Genomic DNA, 21,355 nt, shown 5'->3' with positions numbered 1-21,355 from the left:
CCACTGTAAAACAACATGTCAACACGGCTTACTGTCCATATGAAAGATGCGGACCGCCTCATGACAGCTGGAGCAGGCCAGTCAGTTAGCATTAATCCATTGAGACCTGGAACGCATCCATGTCACGTTAGCGTTTAACCACATTAACCATTAACCCATTTTGGGGCGGGAACCCCTTTTGGTGTTTTAAACATTGTTATAATTTAGCTATTGAAAAATAGCAGATCTACAAGCTCATAGCGCGCCACCGAGTGGCGCGCTATGAACTTGTAGGTCTGCTATTTTTGAAAAATCGTTAAAATGTGCCTCAAATCTTTCCGAAAATTGTCATGATTTAGAAAACTTTTTTTTTTAAATTTCGACGTCAGGCCTGAATGGGTTAAGCAAAAAGAGCCCATGGAAACCACTGTGATTAATGAGTTAGCCAATCAGTTAGTGCTTTCGTTCTTAAAGGGCACACTTCACCTTTTGCAACCAGATGTTTGGGAGACAACCAGATCTTATTTTAATGATGTTTGGGAGACAAGAAACACTTTCCTGGGTAATTTGTGTTTGTAGATATTTTAGTATTTCAAAGTGTCCACTGGGCTCACTTCCTTCCTGGACTATAATTCCCATAATGCTTTGGTGCACTGCTCCTCCTTGTGGATATGGGGAGGGCTTGTCTTACTGAGACAACATGTAGTCCAGGAAGTAAGTGAGCACAGTGTCCATGTCCAGTCCATGACATCATGGACACTTGGAAATACAAAAACATCTAAAAACACATATGACCCATATAAAAACCCCAGGAAAGAGTTTCTCGTCTCCCAACCATTAAACCACCATTAAAATAAGATCTGGTTGCAAAAGGGGTGAAGTGCCCCTTTAAAGTTACACGTTGTGTTTGTACTTAAGGTGACGGGGACAAAGCGGCATGTATATATGTATTGCGGCATGTATTGCTGCATTGACACGAACAGGCATACACGCCTGTCAACGGTACAGCTGCACATGTGTGTGTGTGTGTGTGTGTGTGTGTGTGTGTGTGTGTGTGTGTGTGTGTGTGTGTGTGTGTTTGTGTGTGACCGTGTGTACAGTACATGTGGATGCACCTGCAACTTGTGTGACAGCTGTTGCATAACACACGCAGGATCCTTGTTTCATATAGTCTGTGTAACGCCCGGGATTCGAACTCTGAGTCTCCCGCGTGAAAGTCCAACATCTTAACCACTAGACCAAAGGGATATCCCTATGGACCGGGGGGAGATATTAGACTTTTGAGGCTCTGAGCCACTCTGCTACACTCACCCCCCTCCTCCCACGGGGAAACCCGATCCGGGTCACGGCACCAATGTAAGGCCCGGGATTCGAACTCGGGTCTTCCGCATGAAAGTCCAACATCCAACAACAGAGAGGCTCAGGCAGAGGCTCTGAGCCACTCTGCTACATCTGCGTGTGCACGGACATGCGTTCGTTTGTTAACTTGCTGAAGCTCAGTTACAACAGTTAACCCATTTTGACCTGAGATCAGATTCTAAAATTGTATTCTACATCCTGACAGTTTTCTGAAAAAGCTATGTTTCTATGTCAGTCGTTCTTCGATTTTTCAAAAATAGCAGACCTAAAAGCTCGTAGCGCGCCACTCGGTGGTGCGCTATGAGCTTGTAGATATTTTTCAATAGCTAAAGCATAACATAATGCTAACACCAAAAGGGGTTCCCGCCCAGAATGGGTTTGTCAACAGCTGATAGTTTACTAATAAATGTATGGCCAGTGAGGACAATTAGAAGATGAAAAACAGTAACCATGATGGGCCGCAACAGGAAACAGGAAAACTGCAGGGATGGATCCCTGCATTACCTTTACTTGAGTAAAAGTACATAAGTATTGGTATCAAAATATACTTAAAGTACCAAAAGTAGAAAGCACTCAATATGTAGAATGTCCCGTTTCACACGTTTTCAAATGTCTAAAACAAATTTAGAAAATAGCAGATCTACAAGCTCACAATTGTGAACTTGACTCACTCTACTTAACTCAAAATTGTGAACTTGTACATTGTCTATATTCAAATGGTCAAAACGGTATATACATATGGCTGAAGTGGTTAATGTATGTTTTGTAAAAACAATCAAAATCTTCAAACTAGTAACTACAGTTATCAAATAATTGTAGTGGAGTAAAAGTATAATATTTGCCTCTGAAATGCAGTGGAGTAGAAGTAAAAGTACTGAAAACTGGAAATACTCCAGTAAAGTAAAACATACCTCAAAATTGTAAAAAAAAAAAAAAAAAGAAAAAAAAGAAAAGAAAAAAGTGCAGTACTTGAGTAAATGTACTAAATAATGACTTTCCACCACTGCAAAACAGAATGTGTAGCCTTCAGTGAGGTGCATACACAGGTAGCATCCTTCAGTGAGGTGCATACACAGGTAGCATCCTTCAGTGAGGTGCATACACAGGTAGCATCCTTCAGTGAGGTGCATACACAGGTAGCATCCTTCAGTGAGGTGCATACACAGGTAGCATCCTTCAGTGAGGTGCATACACAGGTAGCATCCTTCAGTGAGGTGCATACACAGGTAGCATCCTTCAGTGAGGTGCATACACAGGTAGCATCCTTCAGTGAGGTGCATACACAGGTAGCATCCTTCAGTGAGGTGCATACACAGGTAGCATCCTTCAGTGAGGTGCATACACAGGTAGCATCCTTCAGTGAGGTGCATACACAGGTAGCATCCGGGCCAGCTGAATAGGGTTACACAAAGTCAAAGACTCAAACCACTATGACCAGAGCAGAGACAGATCATATTACGGTATAACATTACAGCTACACAAGGCTCCTGTGGATTCGAGGGTCTCTCGGGAGCAGGTGCAGGTAAACGTCATGAACATTTTGGTGATTCACACACTTAAAAGGCCGGGTATCTTTGAAAAACAAGGAAGGGTCTATTCGACCTTCATCAGGACAGATTTGTCTGTCCTGATGAAGGTCGAATAGACCGAAACGTTGAATAAAGAGCAACATTTTTGGCAGGTTTTCTGACAGTGTGCGGGACCCTTCTTTGTTTTTCAAAGATACCCTTTTAAGTATGCTTTATTGCCCTACTCACCTGTCAATAGCCTTGAGGTGTGCATCGGCCTTTTGCTAAAAAGGTGATTCACACACTCACATGAATACGGAGGAGACTTGAGTGATGTGAGTGAGGCATCGGGCAAGTCTGTCTGTGTCCCTTTATACCCATAACCCATATACAGTAAGTAGACCCATGATGTCATAGATTAGCCTCTTAACTACTATGGGATTTGGTATCGCACTGGGTGGGGACACTGGGGGTACAGGCAAGTAGTGTCCTTAAGCCCTCACTCACACCTTTCGATCTAGCATACAACATTGATGCATGCTAGATGTAAGCAAGATGTAAGTGTCATGGCCGCCCCAATGCATTTCCAATGGAAGTCACATGGTTTGATACAACATTTTGGACTACAAGCTGTTGTATGGCTTTCGGCTGTGTTTTGACTGCCCCCCTCCCCCTCATACAACACAAATGTTGTGTCAAACCATGTGACTCCCATTGGAAATGCATTGCGAGCTTGCATCAGCTATACATCTCATAGAACAAGCATACATCAGTATGTTGTAAAGGTGTGAGTCAGGCCTAACTCAGCAGAGGTTGATACAGCATATCAACCTCTGTATTGTGTGTGTGTGTGTGTGTGTGTGTGTGTGTGTGTGTGTGTGTGTGTGTGTGTGTGTGTGTGTGTGTGTGTGTGTGTGTGTGTGTGTGTGTCTGACATCAATGTCTAGAACGTGCAGAAAATGACCAAAGGAACCTGGCCAGTAAGCCATTCTATAAGCGCTCCCAAAAGCCACTTCCTGCATTCCATGTATCTCTGTTTATTCTAGGATAGGGGGTGGTGAACCTCTACAGCGGCAAAACATGTCAAATGTGGTATACCTCTATGAAGGCTGTATCCCCTAGTAGTTCCTTGCATGAAACACAAACCCTACAAACAAACATAAACACTGTACACTACATGCCCGTCAGCACAGTGCAGAGCTCACTCTGCAAACTCTTGCCGTAAGAGGGTAGACGCAAAACCAACACAAAACGCAATGCACAGATTGACGGATTCCAAATCAAATATTTGAAATGCCTCAAGAGCTCCTCTGGCCTTGTTGTTCCTACATTTTCAGTGAAATTAACACTCAACGGTCCTCATTCACAACGGCGTTTACGCTCATACCGTTACGTAACGTGAGCGGAGCGTGAGCGGACAGGCATTTACGTGGATTCCCACATTACGTGGGAATTCATGAACTTGAACGTGAACTTGACGGTGACGTCGGATGGTCGGAATCTCCGCTAAAAGCTGCGCCAGCTCAGAGGGTCGTGTACTGCTTGCGTAGATTTATTCAGAAGGCTTTAGTCTTCATTCTGAATCAATTAAAAGTCCCCAAATCTCAGATAAAATATGTAGGAATGTGTCCAAAACATTGGTCAGCACATAAAAAAATGATAGCTTATATAAAAGCCAAGTATCACTTGGATGCCTAAATGCATGCATTCTAGAGGCAGGTTAGCCTAGAGTCCCATACAGAAACTGCCCCTGCAAACCCGACACCTTTTTATTTATTTATTAGGATATTTCTAGCATGCGCGATTGCGCTGCACTTGACAGCTTTCTACTCGCAGTGCAACGCGTTGTGAGCTTGTAGATCGGCTCTCGCGGACTCGCGCTGCATGTTAAAAAACAAACTCACAATTATAATAAGAACATACACTTATCTGCATTCTGCACTGTACGAATTCATTGGAAAATGAATTAGCCCTATAACAAAATAGAAGTCCACATTATTGCATCAGCGTGCAATTCGGCCAGTCATAGTTTTAAGCCAGTGCACCTTAATTAATTATAATATGGGGAACTTATAGCTGGGCTGTAGGCTACTATATTGATGAGATCAATCAAGTTTGGTGCCAAATGTCCCGCGAAATTCGCGAATCATTTTAATATGACATCATCATAAATGAACCTGCACTTAGGTCTGACAAAGAGGAGGCTACCCGCCGTATATGGTTGAAATTTTAAATAGATATATAGGCCTATGCCTACGTGTCCATGATCAGAACAAATCCATTCTCCACATGGCATTCAGACAGATGACAGTGAGATGATATTAATCTATTCCCCGCATGAATCAATGCAGCTCTGATAAAAATATCGGATATATGTTTTACCTCTGCAAAGGTGAGCAATAGTGAGCAATTGTTTAATAGAAAAGAAAAGGCTTTATAATATAATTGCCAAGTATACGCTAGCTTGCTGCCTTGGTCCCGAACTTAAATAAATAAATAAAAAAGCTGCATTTTATACCGTAAGTCAGCTTGACATTGCTGCAGCGGTGCGGAGCAGCGTTCACCGTTTTGTAAGCTTGGGAAAATGATTGATATAGTTTAATGGTAGGCTATAGACAATATAAAGAATCACGCACAAATGTAATGGTATATGGATGTAAAAAAAGAGACTGCAGGTGGTGGTCGTCGCTCCGGCGCTTGACATGGTCAGATCATTTTCTTTTAATTTCCTAATATAGCCTAATTTCTTTCCAGCAATCATTTTTATTTTAATTTGTGAAGCCACTATACTGGAAAATATCATTATTTTGTTGCATTCCGTCAGGAGGACCTCTATTTCGTTTGAGCTGTAAGGCCTATAGTTCTTTTTTGTTTTTTTTACTGCTGTCTGCTGAGTCATGCTTGACGCCTTTTATGGTGTGAAATGGGGCGTGGATCAATGCAAATTAAGTTATCCGCTGATTTTCCGATCATTTGGCACCCGTTCGCATTCACCTGCGTACCTCACAACATACACCTGCGTACCTGTGGTACACACCGCTCTTTGAATTGCACGGCAAAACAACGTTGCGTGATCGGACGGAATTTCCCGCATCTGTTTACGCTTCCGTTAAGCTTCCGTTACACTCTTGCGTATTTCTCCTTTGTGAATGAGGACCAACGTGTAGATCTGTAGCCATGCAGACTGCAGAGGGAGACACCCATTGCCCAAATTCATGCAAATATGTGCAAGCGTTGTTAGATATAAACTAAGTAGTCGGCAATGATTGATTGATTGAATAGTTTATTAGACATACATGTAAAAACAGTAACAGTCAAACACTAATTCCAAAAGGGATAGCAGATCATAGCACCAAAACAAATGTCCTTGAGGTCTTGTTTCCGACGACGACAGTGAAATTGTCAAAACAGCTGAGCTGCTCACTGTTTACACACAAAATAATAAATGTACTGACTCTCCTTTCATCCTCTCTCATCCTGTCCCCGGTTCTATGTTCTCCCTGTTTGAAGAACTGCATCAGACAGAATCTCCCAACTAGTACACAATCTCTCCATTCTTTCCCTCCCTTGGTTTACGCTCTGCCTCTTCCATGAAATCTGTTCAGTTTTCCCACATTGCCAGGGCACTCTACCTCCACGCCTGTCCTTCTCTCCTTCCTCCAACCCTGTGTTCTTTCACCACACTTTAACCCCCACCACTACCACCTCTTCTGAAATCTGTATAGCTCCTCGTTCCTGTTCAACAGGTTCTCCAGTCTGTTCCTCCTTTCCCACCCTCACCGCTCTACTTTACTCTGCATTTTGTTCTGTTTGGTACTGTTTAGGACAGGTCTAATCTGGAGAAATACGTCTATCTACCGCAATGCTCACACTCCCGTCTCAGAATCGATCCAGGAGTCCAGTACCCATCCATTGTGTGTGAGACAATTCCAGTTGAGAGACAGAGAGCGAGAGAAAGTCAGACCGAAAGAGAGACAGAGAGGCAGAGAGAAGAGAGAGAGAGGCTTGGGTGGGCCCTTGTGTATCTAATGAAGTAAGAAGGTTAGAATGGTCTTGCTTGCTACTAATGTCATTAAAATAAGCAGTCTTCAGCCTCAACACACAATAATGCACTGCAGGTGCAACTCTGTACATTTGCGCTCTGTTGCGTGCGCACGCACACACACACACACACACACACACACACACACACACACACACACACACACACACACACACACACACACACACACACACACACACACACACACACACACACACACACACACACACACACACACACACACACACACACACACACACACACACACACACACACACACACACACACACACACACACACACACACACAGTAGCAAATAAAATGTGAATCATACTGTAGAAAATTGAAACTGTCCAGACATGAAACCATGATGCTAGTCATGCTGAAGGCAGGAGGCTCTACACAACAATAGTGATATCTGTTTAATTGTTGGCTCCGCTCCTCCTGACGCACAATGTCATTCTACCAGTTTCACAATCGCTCACTGTTTCCCTCAGAACGCAAGGGCTGCTGAGGGGGTGCAAGGACACGCAAGTAGACGAGAGTGAGTATCGGTCTGCTGTGGCTCTGCCTGTCTGTTAACCACAAAGCGAATGATTTACATTGCGTTTTACTCCACTTTCCTCTCGTCCACTTTCCTCTCTCTCTCTCCCTGTGCATTATTTGCCATTTCACCACTTCCTGTCTTCATCTCCACCTCCCTCTGCTCTGCTCTTCCCCAAGCCTCAAGGCACTGCCTCATTCCAGACAAACCAGAGTATGTGAGTTTCTCTCCCGAGGCAGGCTTTTCCTCCTCCACCTCCACCTCCGCCACCTGTTTCACTCATCCCTCATTATAGTCTAAAGGCCTATTCATTCATACGCCAGTTTTATAGGTGATGAGGTGACCACCTTTTCGGTGGTCATCATACTCCAGTCACCGAAAACTGGAGTATGAATAGGCCTTAACCCATTTCGACCTGAGATCAGATTCTAAAAATGTCTGTTTGAAAATGTCAGTCGTTCTTCGATTTTTCAAAAATAGCAGACCTACAAGCTCGTAGCGCGCCACTCGGTGGCGCGCTATGAGCTTGTAGATCTGCTATTTTTCAATAGCTAAAGCATAACATAATGCTAACACCAAAAGTGGTTCCCGCCCAACATGGGTTAAGTTACCTCGTCTGTCTAGGACCCAAAGGATCAGAACAGCAGGGATCCTCTTTTCGGAGCATTCATTCACTTCAGTGGCCCTGGGCCAAAATCACAAATGTGTGGCAACAAGGTATAGCTTAGAAAATCGATGATACAAAAATTAGATGTCAGGCAATATTTATAGTCAGAGTTGGACTTACAGTATACTCCATCTCTCTCTCAGCAAACAGTAAATTGCACATGAGTTGACCCTGCAAACTTGTCCTTTGTCTCTCACTCTCCTAATGTGATATTTCCACAAGCATCCCTTCATTCTTTCTACAGCTACAGTCTCAGCATCTCTCTGTACTTCCCAGAATACAGTCCTGAGTGTTAACTCAATTAGCCTACCGGTACATTGTAGTTCTGCAGGACAATTAGATAGAAAACATAAAAACATATAGCAGCAGTGAGAATCTGTGTAGGTTTCTCTTTCTTTCCCTTCCCCCCCTCTATGACTATTATTTTTGTATATATACTTCGAAGTAATACATTACTTCCCAAGTACCCAGATCCCACTTTGACATTTTTCTTTTCCTCTCCTCCCTTTCTCTTAAATAATATAACAAGTAATATCAAACAATATTTAATAAACTTCAGTCATCTCACTCAGTCAGCATGCTTCCATTCCTAATCATTCCGTCCGCTCTGGTCTCTTCTCTCTCTCTCTCTCTCCCCGTTAGCAAGCAGAGGATTAAGGTTCTGCTTGTACACTAATAGTAAATCTTTTTTATTCTGTGCTCTGGGCTTTCCTGCGCCCTCTCCCTCTTATTCTTCTGCCTTCCTCTTGCATATCCTTCCCCGTTTCTCTTTCAAAAATCAGGAGATTACCATAGCCTATATGACTACCATGTTGTTATAGGGAACATTCAAACAGATTTATCATCTGAACTGATATGGCTGAAGACAAAAACACCATTTCTTAAGGGATAGATTAAATCAAATTCAAAGTGTGTGTGTGTGTGTGTGTGTGTGTGTGTGTGTGTGTGTGTGTGTGTGTGTGTGTGTGTGTGTGTTTACCAACTTTCCAAATCCAACTCTATCGTCCTTATCCTTATCCCTTAGAATATTGTTCAGCAACTACTTTCATTTCGATATGTTTTCCAGTCGTGTCTTTTTGACGACATTAGCTATTGATGAGGCTTCAGCGCATTGTATCTGAAGGCAGGCCGAGTTCCTTAATTCAGTCGGCAGCCACAAAGACTTACCCCATATTCACAGCCCTTTCATGTTTGTGTGTGTGTGTGTGTGTGTGTGTGTGTGTGTGTGTGTGTTATTCTTGAACAAAATGAATGAAATGATTCAAATGATGTGAGACACATGAGCATCAGCAGTGATATTAGCATCAGCAGCCTCCCCCCTCCCCAACAGTCAGAATTTAAATTGATGGTTTGCAATAACACAGCTTGCTCAGTGATGCTTTACAACGTTTATCAGCACCATGCTGACATAACAACAACAACTGGAGAGAAGATGAGAGTCACGCAATCACATCTATTATCCTACTGTGTTCAATTCATGTCCATGAATGATGCAAGACAATTTTCGTTATTCTGAATAAAAAAAACAATAGTAGAAGTGCGCAGTCTATACGATAGCTAGCCCGTCTCCGGACCCCCCGGGTTGAGCTCCTTTGGACCTACCACGTAGGGTCCGGTCTCACCGGATTCAAGCGACGTGGGACGCAATCTGACTTACCCTGACTTAGCCCTGTGCTGCGGTGTGGGTGTCACGCTGACATATTCCAAACGAAGCATATGGACGCTATAGGATACAACGAACCCTCTCACCCCCCCCCGAACGGCACAGAAGCCGTTAAGTATTTTTAATGTTTGTATGACCGTTTTGGCAGCTCTGAAATTCTCTCTTGTTGACATCCCATTGTACCGCCTCTCGGCATCTCGGTTGGCTAGCAGCGCCTCCCTACGCGCCTCGTAGGCGCAGCTAGCCAACCGAGATGTCAACAAGGAGGGACCGAAGAGAGAATTTCAGAGCTGGCAAAACGGTCGTACAAACATTAAAAATACTTAACGGCTTCTGTGCCGTTCGGGGGGGGGTGAGAGGGTTCGTTGTATCCTATAGCGTCCATATGCTTCGTTTGGAATATGTCAGCGTGACACCCACACCGCAGCACAGGGCTAAGTCAGGGTAAGTCAGATTGCGTCCCACGTCGCTTGAATCCGGTGAGAAGGAACCCTACATAAAGTCATCAAAATGTCAGAAACTTTAACGTAGGGTTCCGAAAGGAGCTATACGATAGCCTACTACACCAGTAAACATAAACAACCTGTCCTGGAGTAGCTGGCTGCGCAAGTTATGGGCATGCTTTAGGACGGTGTACAACTTTGTTGTTTCGTTAAATCAAGTTCAGACAGGTTGGTATTCAGAAAATTACAGGTAAGCTAGCTGCTCATCTCATCTGTTATGGTCCCTGCGCACCTGTAGAATATGCAAATTAATTGGTATGACAATGACTTTCTGTTTCAGTTCAACGACACCACATCTAACTGACACTTTACTGGCAATATGTAAAACGGCATGGTAAAATAATTCGGTGGGTACGCTATGATTCATTAAAATTCTCAACTCGCATGTGCAGACAAACTTTTCGTCGCTCAAGAATAACAAGCTAGTCATGTTCATACTTACGATATCCAAGTCCTCTGGAGAGTTATTATCCCAGCACCAAATCCTTCATTCAGCTTGCTGGAGGCAGATAATGTAACTTGTTGTTGTTGTCTGTCCTGTTGTGCATTCATACAGTTGTACTGTACAGCGCTCGAGCAAAAGAGAGAAAGAGCAGCGTCTCCTTGACGTTTGTCTGTGGGTTTTGGACTCCAACGCGTCGCGTCTACTCCGCGTTCTTCTCTTCTGCGCGCTTTCTCCGTCCTATGGCTTTCTCTCAACAGGCACCTGCGCCTACTTCTGTGGGCGTGCACAACTGACACAGCATACGGTAGTCGGTAGCGGGTAGCCTATAAACTTGCAAATGCATGCTGATTATTGCGGGGTCGACTCGTCATAGCTCTGTATGGAAATCGCATTTACATCAAAAGATAATTTCAGTGTTATCTAAAACTTTCTGAATACTTTTTTGTAGACCTAGCGCCTACTAATGGAAATGGAGCTCTGCTCCATATCGTTTTATGTTCCCCAATCCCCAAGGCCAGCAACCACAGATTATCTTCTCATATAATCTATTTTTATTTATTTATGGTTTATTGTTATTATTATTATTATTATTATACTTGCCTACTTGTTATAAGTAAGTATAGCCTACTTAATTAGGCCTACTTACTTAAATTGGATATTTTATTGGGGCAACTTTGTGATTGTGAGTAATCGAATCTGGCTATTAAATAAATAAATATGCATATTATGCACTTAAACAGCTGGGAGGTTTTTAAGACGTTTAAAAAAACAGGTGGCTTGCGCCTTGCGCACGTCCAGTCCCTCGTTGGTGCTGGACAAAAGGAAAAGGAGAAGTCCGCACACAGCCTATAGCTCCAGGTTTTTAAGACGACACAACATTGCCACCCAGTGACAGAACAAATGTAGCGCACTAGTCTTTGGTTCACCGTTCGTTCACACATCATTGATTGATTGATTGAAGAATGTATTAACAGTTTGCAGAATTACAGTACATTTCAAGCACAAACTCAATACAAAGGCTGTTAACTGTGAGTGGACGACCCAATTAAGCATTACACTTGTTTCCAACAGGGTCCACCATGTTCAAATCATCAAAACATTTAGAGACGTACAAATAGACACTTCTATAGACAGAACAGGAATTCATCAAAAAGGAATTCATCAAAAAGGAGGTAAAAAGGGAAAAGAAATATATACAGTGAGGGGAAAGAAGGGGGGGGGGGCGGGGGGGGGATTCAGATTTTACGGGGGCCAGTTTCGAATTGCAGCCATCCGTAGGTGCCCTTTGAGAGTGGTTTTGAAGGAGTCAAGGGATTCGCATGTCTTAATGACAGTTGGTAGGGCGTTCCACATTTTGGTGGCATAGGAGCGAAAAGAATTTAGTCCCTTGTTTGTGCCGAATCTGGGTTGTACATGGTTCGTTGCACTCCCTCTGGTGTTGTGGGTGTGGACTTCGTTAACATTAAGGAAGTATCTAGACAGGTACATGGGTATCTTGGTGGTGTATCGAATCTTGTGGACCAGACCCATTGCAAGATGCTGTACTCTGTCGTCGACCCTAAGCCATTCCAGCCTGTCGAAGTGGGCAGGGGTGAGGTGGGTTCGGGGGGCTGTCAGAACATGACATGTGAGTGAAGCTAGTTTTTTAATGCAAGAGTTGTCATGTGATGTGCGCGCGGCCACGCGCATACACACGTCGACGCAGTAAATTAAATTTCCTTACTCTTTTTTCTTTTTCTTTTTTGCAGTATTAGTTCTTAAGTGTGCTTATTGTCACTTCACGCCTCAAGACTTACCTTTAATTAAGGTGGTTGCACACTGGGCGCGTTTTTCGGAAAACCGATGGAGAAACGCCGCTAAAAATCCGAATATCGCGCATGGTGTGTAGGGACCTTGGCATTTCCAAGCACAGTATGAGATGTTTTGATGTTTAATGTGACACTGTGCATGTTGTTTGATGTTTTTTTAATGAAGCTTGTTTTACTGTAAAGCACTTTTGGTACAACGGTGTTGTTTTTAAATGTGCTATATAAATAAAGGTGCAAAGTGGACGGTATCCGTGGACCACCCCCCCCAAAAAAAAACTCGCCCGGGGACCCCTGGGGGTCCACTCCTGATCTACTGTCCACAGGTTGAGAACCTGTTCTAAACTTGAGAAAAGAAAATGTACCAAATATACGAGGAAATAAATACTTATAATACTACTGATTATTTGATTATTTCACCAGCGTATACACTCACAGTCACACACCTAAATACAATTAAATATAATATCAGAATGATCTATTTTGAACAGAATCATCAGTATGTCCCTTTAATTTCTATAATGATTCTGATATGGTACGTGAATGTTTTGTGTCTTGTTGGGAGGGGGGGGTGTACAGACTAGCCTACAGTATTGAGTTGTACTTGAAATGTACTGTAATTCTGCAAACTGTTAATAAATAAATCAATCAATCAGCGAGCGAGTCTTGCTTTTTGGCCACTCTAAGCACCAGTACCGCAACAGCACGAATATATGCGCAGCAAAATCGAAGCGGCGCCAGGCGGGCGGCTCTCTTAGTCTCTTGACGGTAAAAGGTCACAGAGTACATTCTGTACATTCTGAGGATACAGCATAGGGGGGTGGGCACTATAGAGAGTAGGGACTGACGCGTGTGGGCACCTATTTTGTACAAAATGTTGAAAGTAAAATATTAGAAAATGGTCTTAAGTAGGCCTAATTACAATTTACAAATAATTTATGCGATTTACAGTAAGCAAGAACAACACATGGTAATACATAGCCTTCATAGCAATAGTCATCAATCAAGGATCATAAGATATCCATTAGAATATCTGTACAGTTAATTATGAGTAGGCCTATATGTCTACATGTGTCTCTACATAAAATCTAAATTATGTAGGCTAATCATTACTAATCAATGTAAAGTAGGCTAAACATGCATGTTACATATCAGACTTAATTTATCCTTCTAGTGGCAAATCTGCAAAAAAAATGCTTACCACTAGCTTTCTTCACAAATGTGTTCATAAGGTGTCTATTATAACATATAAATGTGTTCCAACCCAACTCCCTTTGGAAACTTTGTGACAGCTGCTGAACGTTGGGGTACCATTAACAACCAATATAAGGCAACATTTCATTATGCTGTAAGTAGCATGTGACATGTCAACTAGGGGGTTTTCATGATGCTGAATCCATTCCAAGCATTAGTTTTACACGAAAATACTCCTTGGGCTAAATTCGGCCATAGCCACTTGCCCTGATGTGTCCAAATGTGCTGACCTCATCACATTTGTGATGATGGCTATGGGCATTTTTAGGCGAATGAGTGTTTTTTGTGCAATACTAATGCTTGCAATGGATTCAGAATCATGAAAACCCCCTAGTTTGACACGTCACATGCTACATAAAGTATAGAGGTATGCGTGTGACATCATCATCAAACCCGGAAGTTATGCAGCAATGTCTACTGAGTGGCAAAAAAAACTACTTTCTGGCCTTGACAACCCCTGCATCCAAACAGAAAAGTCCTATCTGATTGCATTAAACAACGTTAAACAATGTTAAACTCACTTTGCATGTTGCTTTGCCACTCGATTTGCCACTCGATGTGCCATTCACTTTAAGCATGCGCATACCCTCTATAATGAAATTTGGAAATTTTAGCCTTATATTGGTTGATAATGGTAGCCTACCGCATCTTTCAGCAGCTGTCACAAAGCTTCCCATGAGTTCAGTTGGAACAATTATGTGATTGTAGACACCTTTATGAACACATCTGTGAAGAAAGCTAGTGGTGAGAATTTTTAGCTGCCACACATTGCTAATTTTGGGGCAAGTGTATATGCCCCAAAATGACTGAATATGCAGATTTTGTAGAAATTCGTAGCAATTGTATAGAAATATTAGAGATTTATATTGTCGGACGTTTTAAGCAGCCTATATGCTCTAATCATGTATACTTTACTTTATATATTGCCTAGTTTAATATTTTCCAAATATTAGATTTTTTAACATTTGAGAAAAAAATGCCAATTTAACATTGCGGTGCCCGCTCTTCCTTGGTGCCCAGCTATCCTATTCGGATATTTATTATATGCACCTGCATATAATGGTGCAGAATGGGCCTACTCCTGAATCCTGATGTGTACGTGTCTGATGTCATGTTCTGTGCATCACGCTTGTACTCCTGTGTCTGTCTGTCTGCATGTCTGTATATACTTTCAACAGGACTTAACTCCCTCAAAAAATCCTTTAAATCTGAAAAAGATCTAAAACTATACTTTTCACACATTTTCCCCATTATTGTATAAAGCTATTAGACCAAGGGTCAGTAGAAGTCCAAGTTCCAACTCAATTGGATGGTTAGAGACTTTAAGCTATAGGCCAAGGGCCATAATCCTGATGGCCTACAAAGTCATGTGCACTGTTCTAACACGCGCGGGGCGGGAGGGGGGGGGTGGTTGGGGGGCACCCGCATACACACATAATACATAAACACGTCACACACACGCCCCAGTGACACACACCAACGCACAATTAGCCTTTGCATTCCTGTTCCACCCTGGTTCTCGTTGGCCGACGCGTGCGCCTGTCACAATTCTCCTTGCCGAACCGCTTTCCGATTGGCCAGGGACGCGCCTACGTCTCTTCCCCGAGCGCCATTGGCCGAAAAACTAGGTTAGTGGTGCGACAGGCATGACGATGAAGAGAAACTGGGTCACCGATTGAAAAGCGTTTATGACACGTTTGTGTGGTTGCTATTACATTACATTTCTACCCCACAACGAGGTTCAATGGATAGAGGCGATAGACCCCATCAACCGTGAGTATAGAACGAACACAATGCCTTATATCCATTATGCTGGTTTAACGCAGATATGGTTGACTCCGTTAGATCATATAGAATTGGTCCACGGTGGGTCGGGGGAGCGTCGATGTTTTCCCCGTGCCTGTGCTGTGCTGCTGTGGTCATGTCAGTGTGGTTTTCTAGAGCAAGGAGGAGGGACATTTAGCGAGAGCTGGCCAAGTCCATTTTCTTGACAGCTTGCGTTATATAGCAGGCAAAAGGCTAAACTACTAAACCTGAGCAATAACTGCGCTAAATTGTGTCCCACCACGGGTAAAAGGTGTCTTTAAAACGACCACATTCGGGACTGTAGCTGTAGTAGCGATGTGTATTACACAAGAGTGTGCAGTGCATGTGGAAGGACGCGCGTGCATTATGTGGGCTCGCCTCGGCTCGAACGAATAACGTCCAGTTGAGCAGGAGGATGGCTTGTTACCATTATTACCAATGCCAGCACTGTGGGCTATGTTGTAAACAGGCCTGGATGGGATGGCTGGCAGTGGCACACGATCTCTCTATCAGACAAGACAACAACAACAACATCCACCACCTCATCCCCGGCTCGTACACGAGAAACAACAAACCGGTTCGAGCTTTCAGTGTTTATAAGAGCAATTCTTGTAATGTATTGCAATAATTGCATGTGTAATGCAACATGCAGAACTGAAGAACAGCTAGTGTTTTTAGCCCATGGTTGTGTGTGTGTGTGTGTGTGTGTGTGTGTGTGTGTGTGTGTGTGTGTGTGTGTGTGTGTGTCTGTGTGTGTGTGTGTGTGTGTGTGTGTGTGTGTGTGTGTGTGTGTGTGTCAATAGAGTACGCAGCAATGTGTCGTACTGTATAGTAAGTACATTGTGTCACAGCCCAATACAGTATTGTCTCGTATGATCATAATTTATTCAAAACAATGTATAAACGATGTCGTACAGTATAGCCATCATCATGCTATGAAGTGTAATATATCATTGTAAATGATCATACATGTAACATCATCAGTCACTTACAATCTTGTCATACAGTGATAATAATGTGGCATCATTTTTGACAGAATGTGGACACATTCACCCAACAACCAAGTCAGAAGTCAGTATCCGTTTAGTGTAGTCTAGGCTACTGTAGGTTTGTTTACATTATGCTTAATTGCAAACAGTTAACCTATAGTTAGACTATTGGTTAGTTTTTGTTATTATGTGAAATGTTTTATCTCTTCATAGTTCTAGAACAAGCACAGCATGCGTTTTTATTTTAAACAAAAATAAATGTATTTACTTTTAACATCAGATTATTCTTAAACAGTGTGGGAAAACGGCCTTTTTCCACACTAAGAAATATATTCATTTTAACGCAAGACTTGAGCTATTGTTGTTATTGTTGTTAACCCCATAGTACCCAACTACAGCACTAGTGCTTATCAGCATGTATTAGTCACTTGCCACGAAGCCAGTGCTGATAAAACGTGTTGTTGGGAATCTGGAGATATGATAAGACGAAGGTATTGCTTGTTTGGCTGCCAAAATGTAAAATGTCTCACCAAGGTACATTAGCAGGTAACGTTCAACATTTGTTTCAATTTAAACAGCATATATTTAAATAGTACAGTTCAGGAGATTGCACACCGAGCATAGCACTCCCTGTGGCGGTGTGGAACGTGTGTCAAATTTGAAGTTGGTGGGGCAAACGGTTCTCGAGTTACGTGCAGGATTACAGACGTACACACCTACACACAGACGTGGCATAGATAGATGTGGTGTAAGAGAACAGTTGACCCAAACTATAAGGTTAATTGATGCAGATTATTATGAATATTTCAGTTGGTTGTCAATCTCTGCTCCATTATATATTTTACAGTGAGATTGCACCACCAAGAATATGGTGATTGCACCACCATATTCTTGGTGATGCAGGATATAAATGAAATAAACTTCAAGGATACTAGTTTAGTGTTGGATGTCTAGAATGCTGCAGGATTGATGGCACTTCATGTGAAATTATTGTGAGTTTGGTTGTTGATGGCCTATAGAGAACATAAGATAGTGAACAAAACAAACTGTTTGTCAAAGTCTTTGATGAACGAAATCAGCATCTGTGTGTTGGTGTTGCCTATAAAGTATTATAATATTTAATGTATGTAAGTTGTACCACTACTAGTAATTTAACTGGAATTGGTTGGCGTTGTCACCATCGCAATTCCATAATCACCATTTACTACTAATGGTAAACACAATGGTAAACACAACAAAAATGTCTGTTCTCCAATTGCCCTTTATTGGATTACCTTCACGAAACAGTGTACAGTATGTTAGCTATAGCTTCCAGCACAGCACCTTGAGCATCTTAATGAATATAAGTCAAATAATATAGCTGCAAGTAGCGATAAGGCGGGACCAAGCCGGAAGGCAATAAGCAATAAGAACAATATGCACAATAAGCAATAGAAACATGGAAGACCATGTCATTGTGACGGGTCGGTTTTAATTGTGGGGGGAAGGGTTCTTGAAGACTCATATGCTGAGTTGGCGGTGCCCAGACTTGAACCCATGACCTTGTGTTCCAAAGGCAAGAGCTCTAATGACTGAGCTATCTGGACACAATCACTTATTACATTGTAAACAGCAAAAGGCAAAGTCATTCAGTGTTTTTGATAACAATTATGTGTGTCCTGGTTTTTGGGATCATTGTCCATTGCTACAGTGTGTTCCCTGTTCATGTTTTCAGGTACAAACTTCTCCTCAACTGGGATTTCAGATAATGGTTCATAGATTGTGTGTAGAACGTTTGACACAAATTGCTAAAAAATCCAGGCAGAAAATCAGGTATAAGCATTTTTGCTTATACCTGATCAAAAGGGCGGAAAATCTGAGGGGGGAGCTTACTGGTCAAAGTCACAGATGTGTTCCCCATGAGTCAAGGAACATGTGGAAACAAGTGCCATGACGGCCTGGGCCGTGGCTCAGCGGTCCAGGCACCCAGACCGGTAGCTCGAGCCTGGCAGTGTGCCGTGGGTTCGACTCCCGATCCCGACGGCCTTTACCGCATGTCACTCCCCCATCTCTCTCCCTCATTTCCTGTCAGCCTACTGTCTGTCCCTCTATAAAAAATATCAAATAATGGCGAAAGCCGCAAAAAAAACATTAAAAAAAAAAAAAAAAAAAAAGTGCCATGACTTTTGGCCAAACGAGGCATGAGTTATGTCTGTTCAAAGGTTTCATTTTTTGCTATAGCGCCCCCCTTTGGCCAATTGGAGTAAGACTGGTTTCAGTGCTATTTGGCATGACCCTCTACCATATATACTGTAAAGTTTCAAAAGCATATGACGCTGCATGTATTAGGGGCAGAAGAATAATTTTCACAATACAGCAATTTTCATTGGCTCATAAAAACTTCATTTTTCACTTAAAAAATAATGTACTTTTTTTTGTCCGTATAGGTCCAAAGTTCACGTGTAGAAGTTTTCGTGCATTTTGATCAAAGATCCTGGGAGGAGATAGATTTTAACTGTTTTTCATATAATTCAAAATGGCGGGTGATTTAAGGGTCAGAGGTCAAAAATAAGAACACGTTACTTGTTTGGCATGAGGAGACGCATATGTGTATCAAAGTTGTATTGCCGACGGTCAAACGGTTCATGAGCTATGAGTGGTCAAAGTTTGCATTTTCAATTGAGTGCTATAGCGCCACCCTTTGGCCAATGGTCGTGGGCTTCGCATCCTCACCGTTTTGCATGGCCCTCTACCATATTCCTGCACGGTTCAGCCAGAACTGCCATTTTTGGCGGAAGAAGGAAAACAAACAGACAAAAACAATAAGGGACCAAGTACCTTCGGGACTGCTTGGTCCCTTAATTATATTAAGTGCAGGCTACAGAATATGAAGTCCAGCTTGAATCAATTACCCTCTGCAGAGTATTTACAGGGAAGAAGGGGAAATTTGTTTTGTATAGACTAGAGTGAATATTTCTTTACAGGCCTGATTTTAGTTTTGGTCATGTATGCTTGGATCTTATTCTTAGGGTAGAATTTAAGCAATTTTCCATTGTATGTGGTCTTTAATTCAAGTAATGGCTATGTTATAACCACTTGGCATAATTACTAGCCTATGATAATGATCCTCTTGCTTCAAGTTCACTAAGAAGCACCAACATCAACAATGGTGCTCTGTGAAAAGGTCCACAGCTCTCACAGGGAGGCCCTTTGGCAACAGTGACTGCGATGATGTCATTGCCAGGGAGGGAGTCAAGGTGGCAGGCAGGGGTCCAGTGTTTCCAAGATCTTGATCTATGAGGGTCGGTTGATTTATTAGTTACGTTTTGTTTAGCCTTGATGAGCTGTGCCCTTGCTTTAACAATGAACTTGAAATGCCAGAACGGTGACGCCGACATCGTAATGGGACGTTTCCCTGATGAGGAATGACAACGGACATGAGCCAATGGGTGAATTAACATTGTGGGTGTGAGAGAGGAATGTAATGAGTTTCCTTGTCTCCCAGTCCATTGACCAAGTGATGATTTCTAATGAGCCTATTTGATATTTTATTGATTAACTCACTGGGTGGTTGTATTAAATGATTCACAGAATGACCGATTATATGACTGCCTACTGTCCGAGTACGAGTTGTTTGTGATGTTGTGGAAGACTAAGTGGGTGGTTGAACTTGCTGAATGCATATGCCTACTTCATTGATTGGATCACTGGCCAACCCGATAAGCCAGCTGGTAGAGAGATGGCTGGCTACTGACATACTGAGTGGGCGTAAAATACAAAGCAATGAAGAGGAGTATGTTGCTGCAAATTGTCTGGTTGATTGCTGACTGAGTGACGGAAGTCGAATTCACTATAGTAAGAGACTACACCTCTACTTACGCTTAACGGTTTATTGAAACGTGATGAGATGAATGTGGAACGGGGTGAGGAACCCAAGGTTAGGGTGGGGGCGTAGTCTCGGGAGCAGACGGCCATCGTTGCTCTACTTGGGGAGCAGTCTGTCGTCTCTGCTCCGTCAAAAATAGCACATCTACAAGCTTACAACATGTGTTGTTTTTATAAGCTTGTAGATCAACTATTTCCGCTATTTTGTACATTAAGAAAAAATATTTTAAAAAAAGTCAGTGATTTCTTTGTATATTTAAGTTAATTGTCATATCTGCCCTGTGCAATTTTTGATTACGAAACCTAAAAGGCAAACAGAAATACAAATTGTAACCTTCCAATGATCAATGCAAAAAAAAACACAATTAAGTCGTTAATCGCAATTATTTGCATGACAATTAATAGTCAACTTAAATTTGTAATCGTGACAGCCAGGAGCCCTATAAGTGTATATTGCTGCTAATTGTCTGGTTGATTGCTCGCTAAGTGACGATAGTAGAAGTAGACTAGCCCTGCATGGTGGCGGATGGAAATGAGCCTGGCTGGTGTGACACCAGAGAGACTGCCTGACCCAGTTTCCTCCTCCCTTGCACCAGGTCCATTCAGTGTTTAGTCATGACACTGTGTTTTCCCCTTCTAGCCCAGAGCTTTGTCCCAGTAAAACAGTTTGCTGAGCCTTTCCTAACCTACTGCTCCGCAACCCAATTCTTCACAATGAATGTAGGATTTGTCAACACGCCTGTCTGTCCGTCCGGGTTTCTCATTACAGATCAAACGTTAACCCACCTCAAATATTGTATTTTATGGAATCCTATAGGGAGAACTCCTTTGAAAGATTCAGTGATTCAAAAGGAGTTTCTGGCTCCGGAATGCCTTTCATTTCCCCAGGAAGGCTTACGTTTAAGGCTAGGTTATTGAGCTCCATCT

At 42.5% G+C, this 21,355-nt stretch overlaps 2 protein-coding genes across 3 annotated transcripts in view; one reads left to right on the top strand and one right to left on the bottom strand.

The window, feature by feature from the left end:
- Positions 1-21,355, bottom strand: part of ppfibp2b (PPFIA binding protein 2b) — a 156,980-nt gene that overhangs the window by 106,057 nt on the left and 29,568 nt on the right. Inside the window, exon 1 of one of the 2 annotated variants that reach the window (XM_079501460.1) lies at positions 10,708-10,880. The exons of the other annotated variant lie outside the window; for it this stretch is intronic. The gene's annotated coding sequence lies outside the window, so the exon portion shown is untranslated. Of the gene's footprint in view, positions 1-10,707; positions 10,881-21,355 lie in introns of those variants that run through there. 2 annotated transcript variants of the gene reach the window in all.
- Positions 15,446-21,355, top strand: part of LOC306923403 (basic helix-loop-helix ARNT-like protein 1) — a 43,340-nt gene continuing 37,430 nt past the window's right edge. The window contains exon 1 of the mRNA XM_079501465.1: positions 15,446-15,542. The gene's annotated coding sequence lies outside the window, so the exon portion shown is untranslated. The remainder of the gene's footprint in view (positions 15,543-21,355) is intronic.

This window comes from Electrona antarctica (genome assembly GCF_951216825.1).
Source record: "Electrona antarctica genome assembly, chromosome: 5".
In the NCBI taxonomy this organism is placed as follows: Eukaryota; Metazoa; Chordata; class Actinopteri; order Myctophiformes; family Myctophidae; genus Electrona; species Electrona antarctica.
The sequence above is the reverse complement of the archived record's forward strand: the minus strand, read 5'-3'. Positions and strand labels throughout refer to the sequence as shown.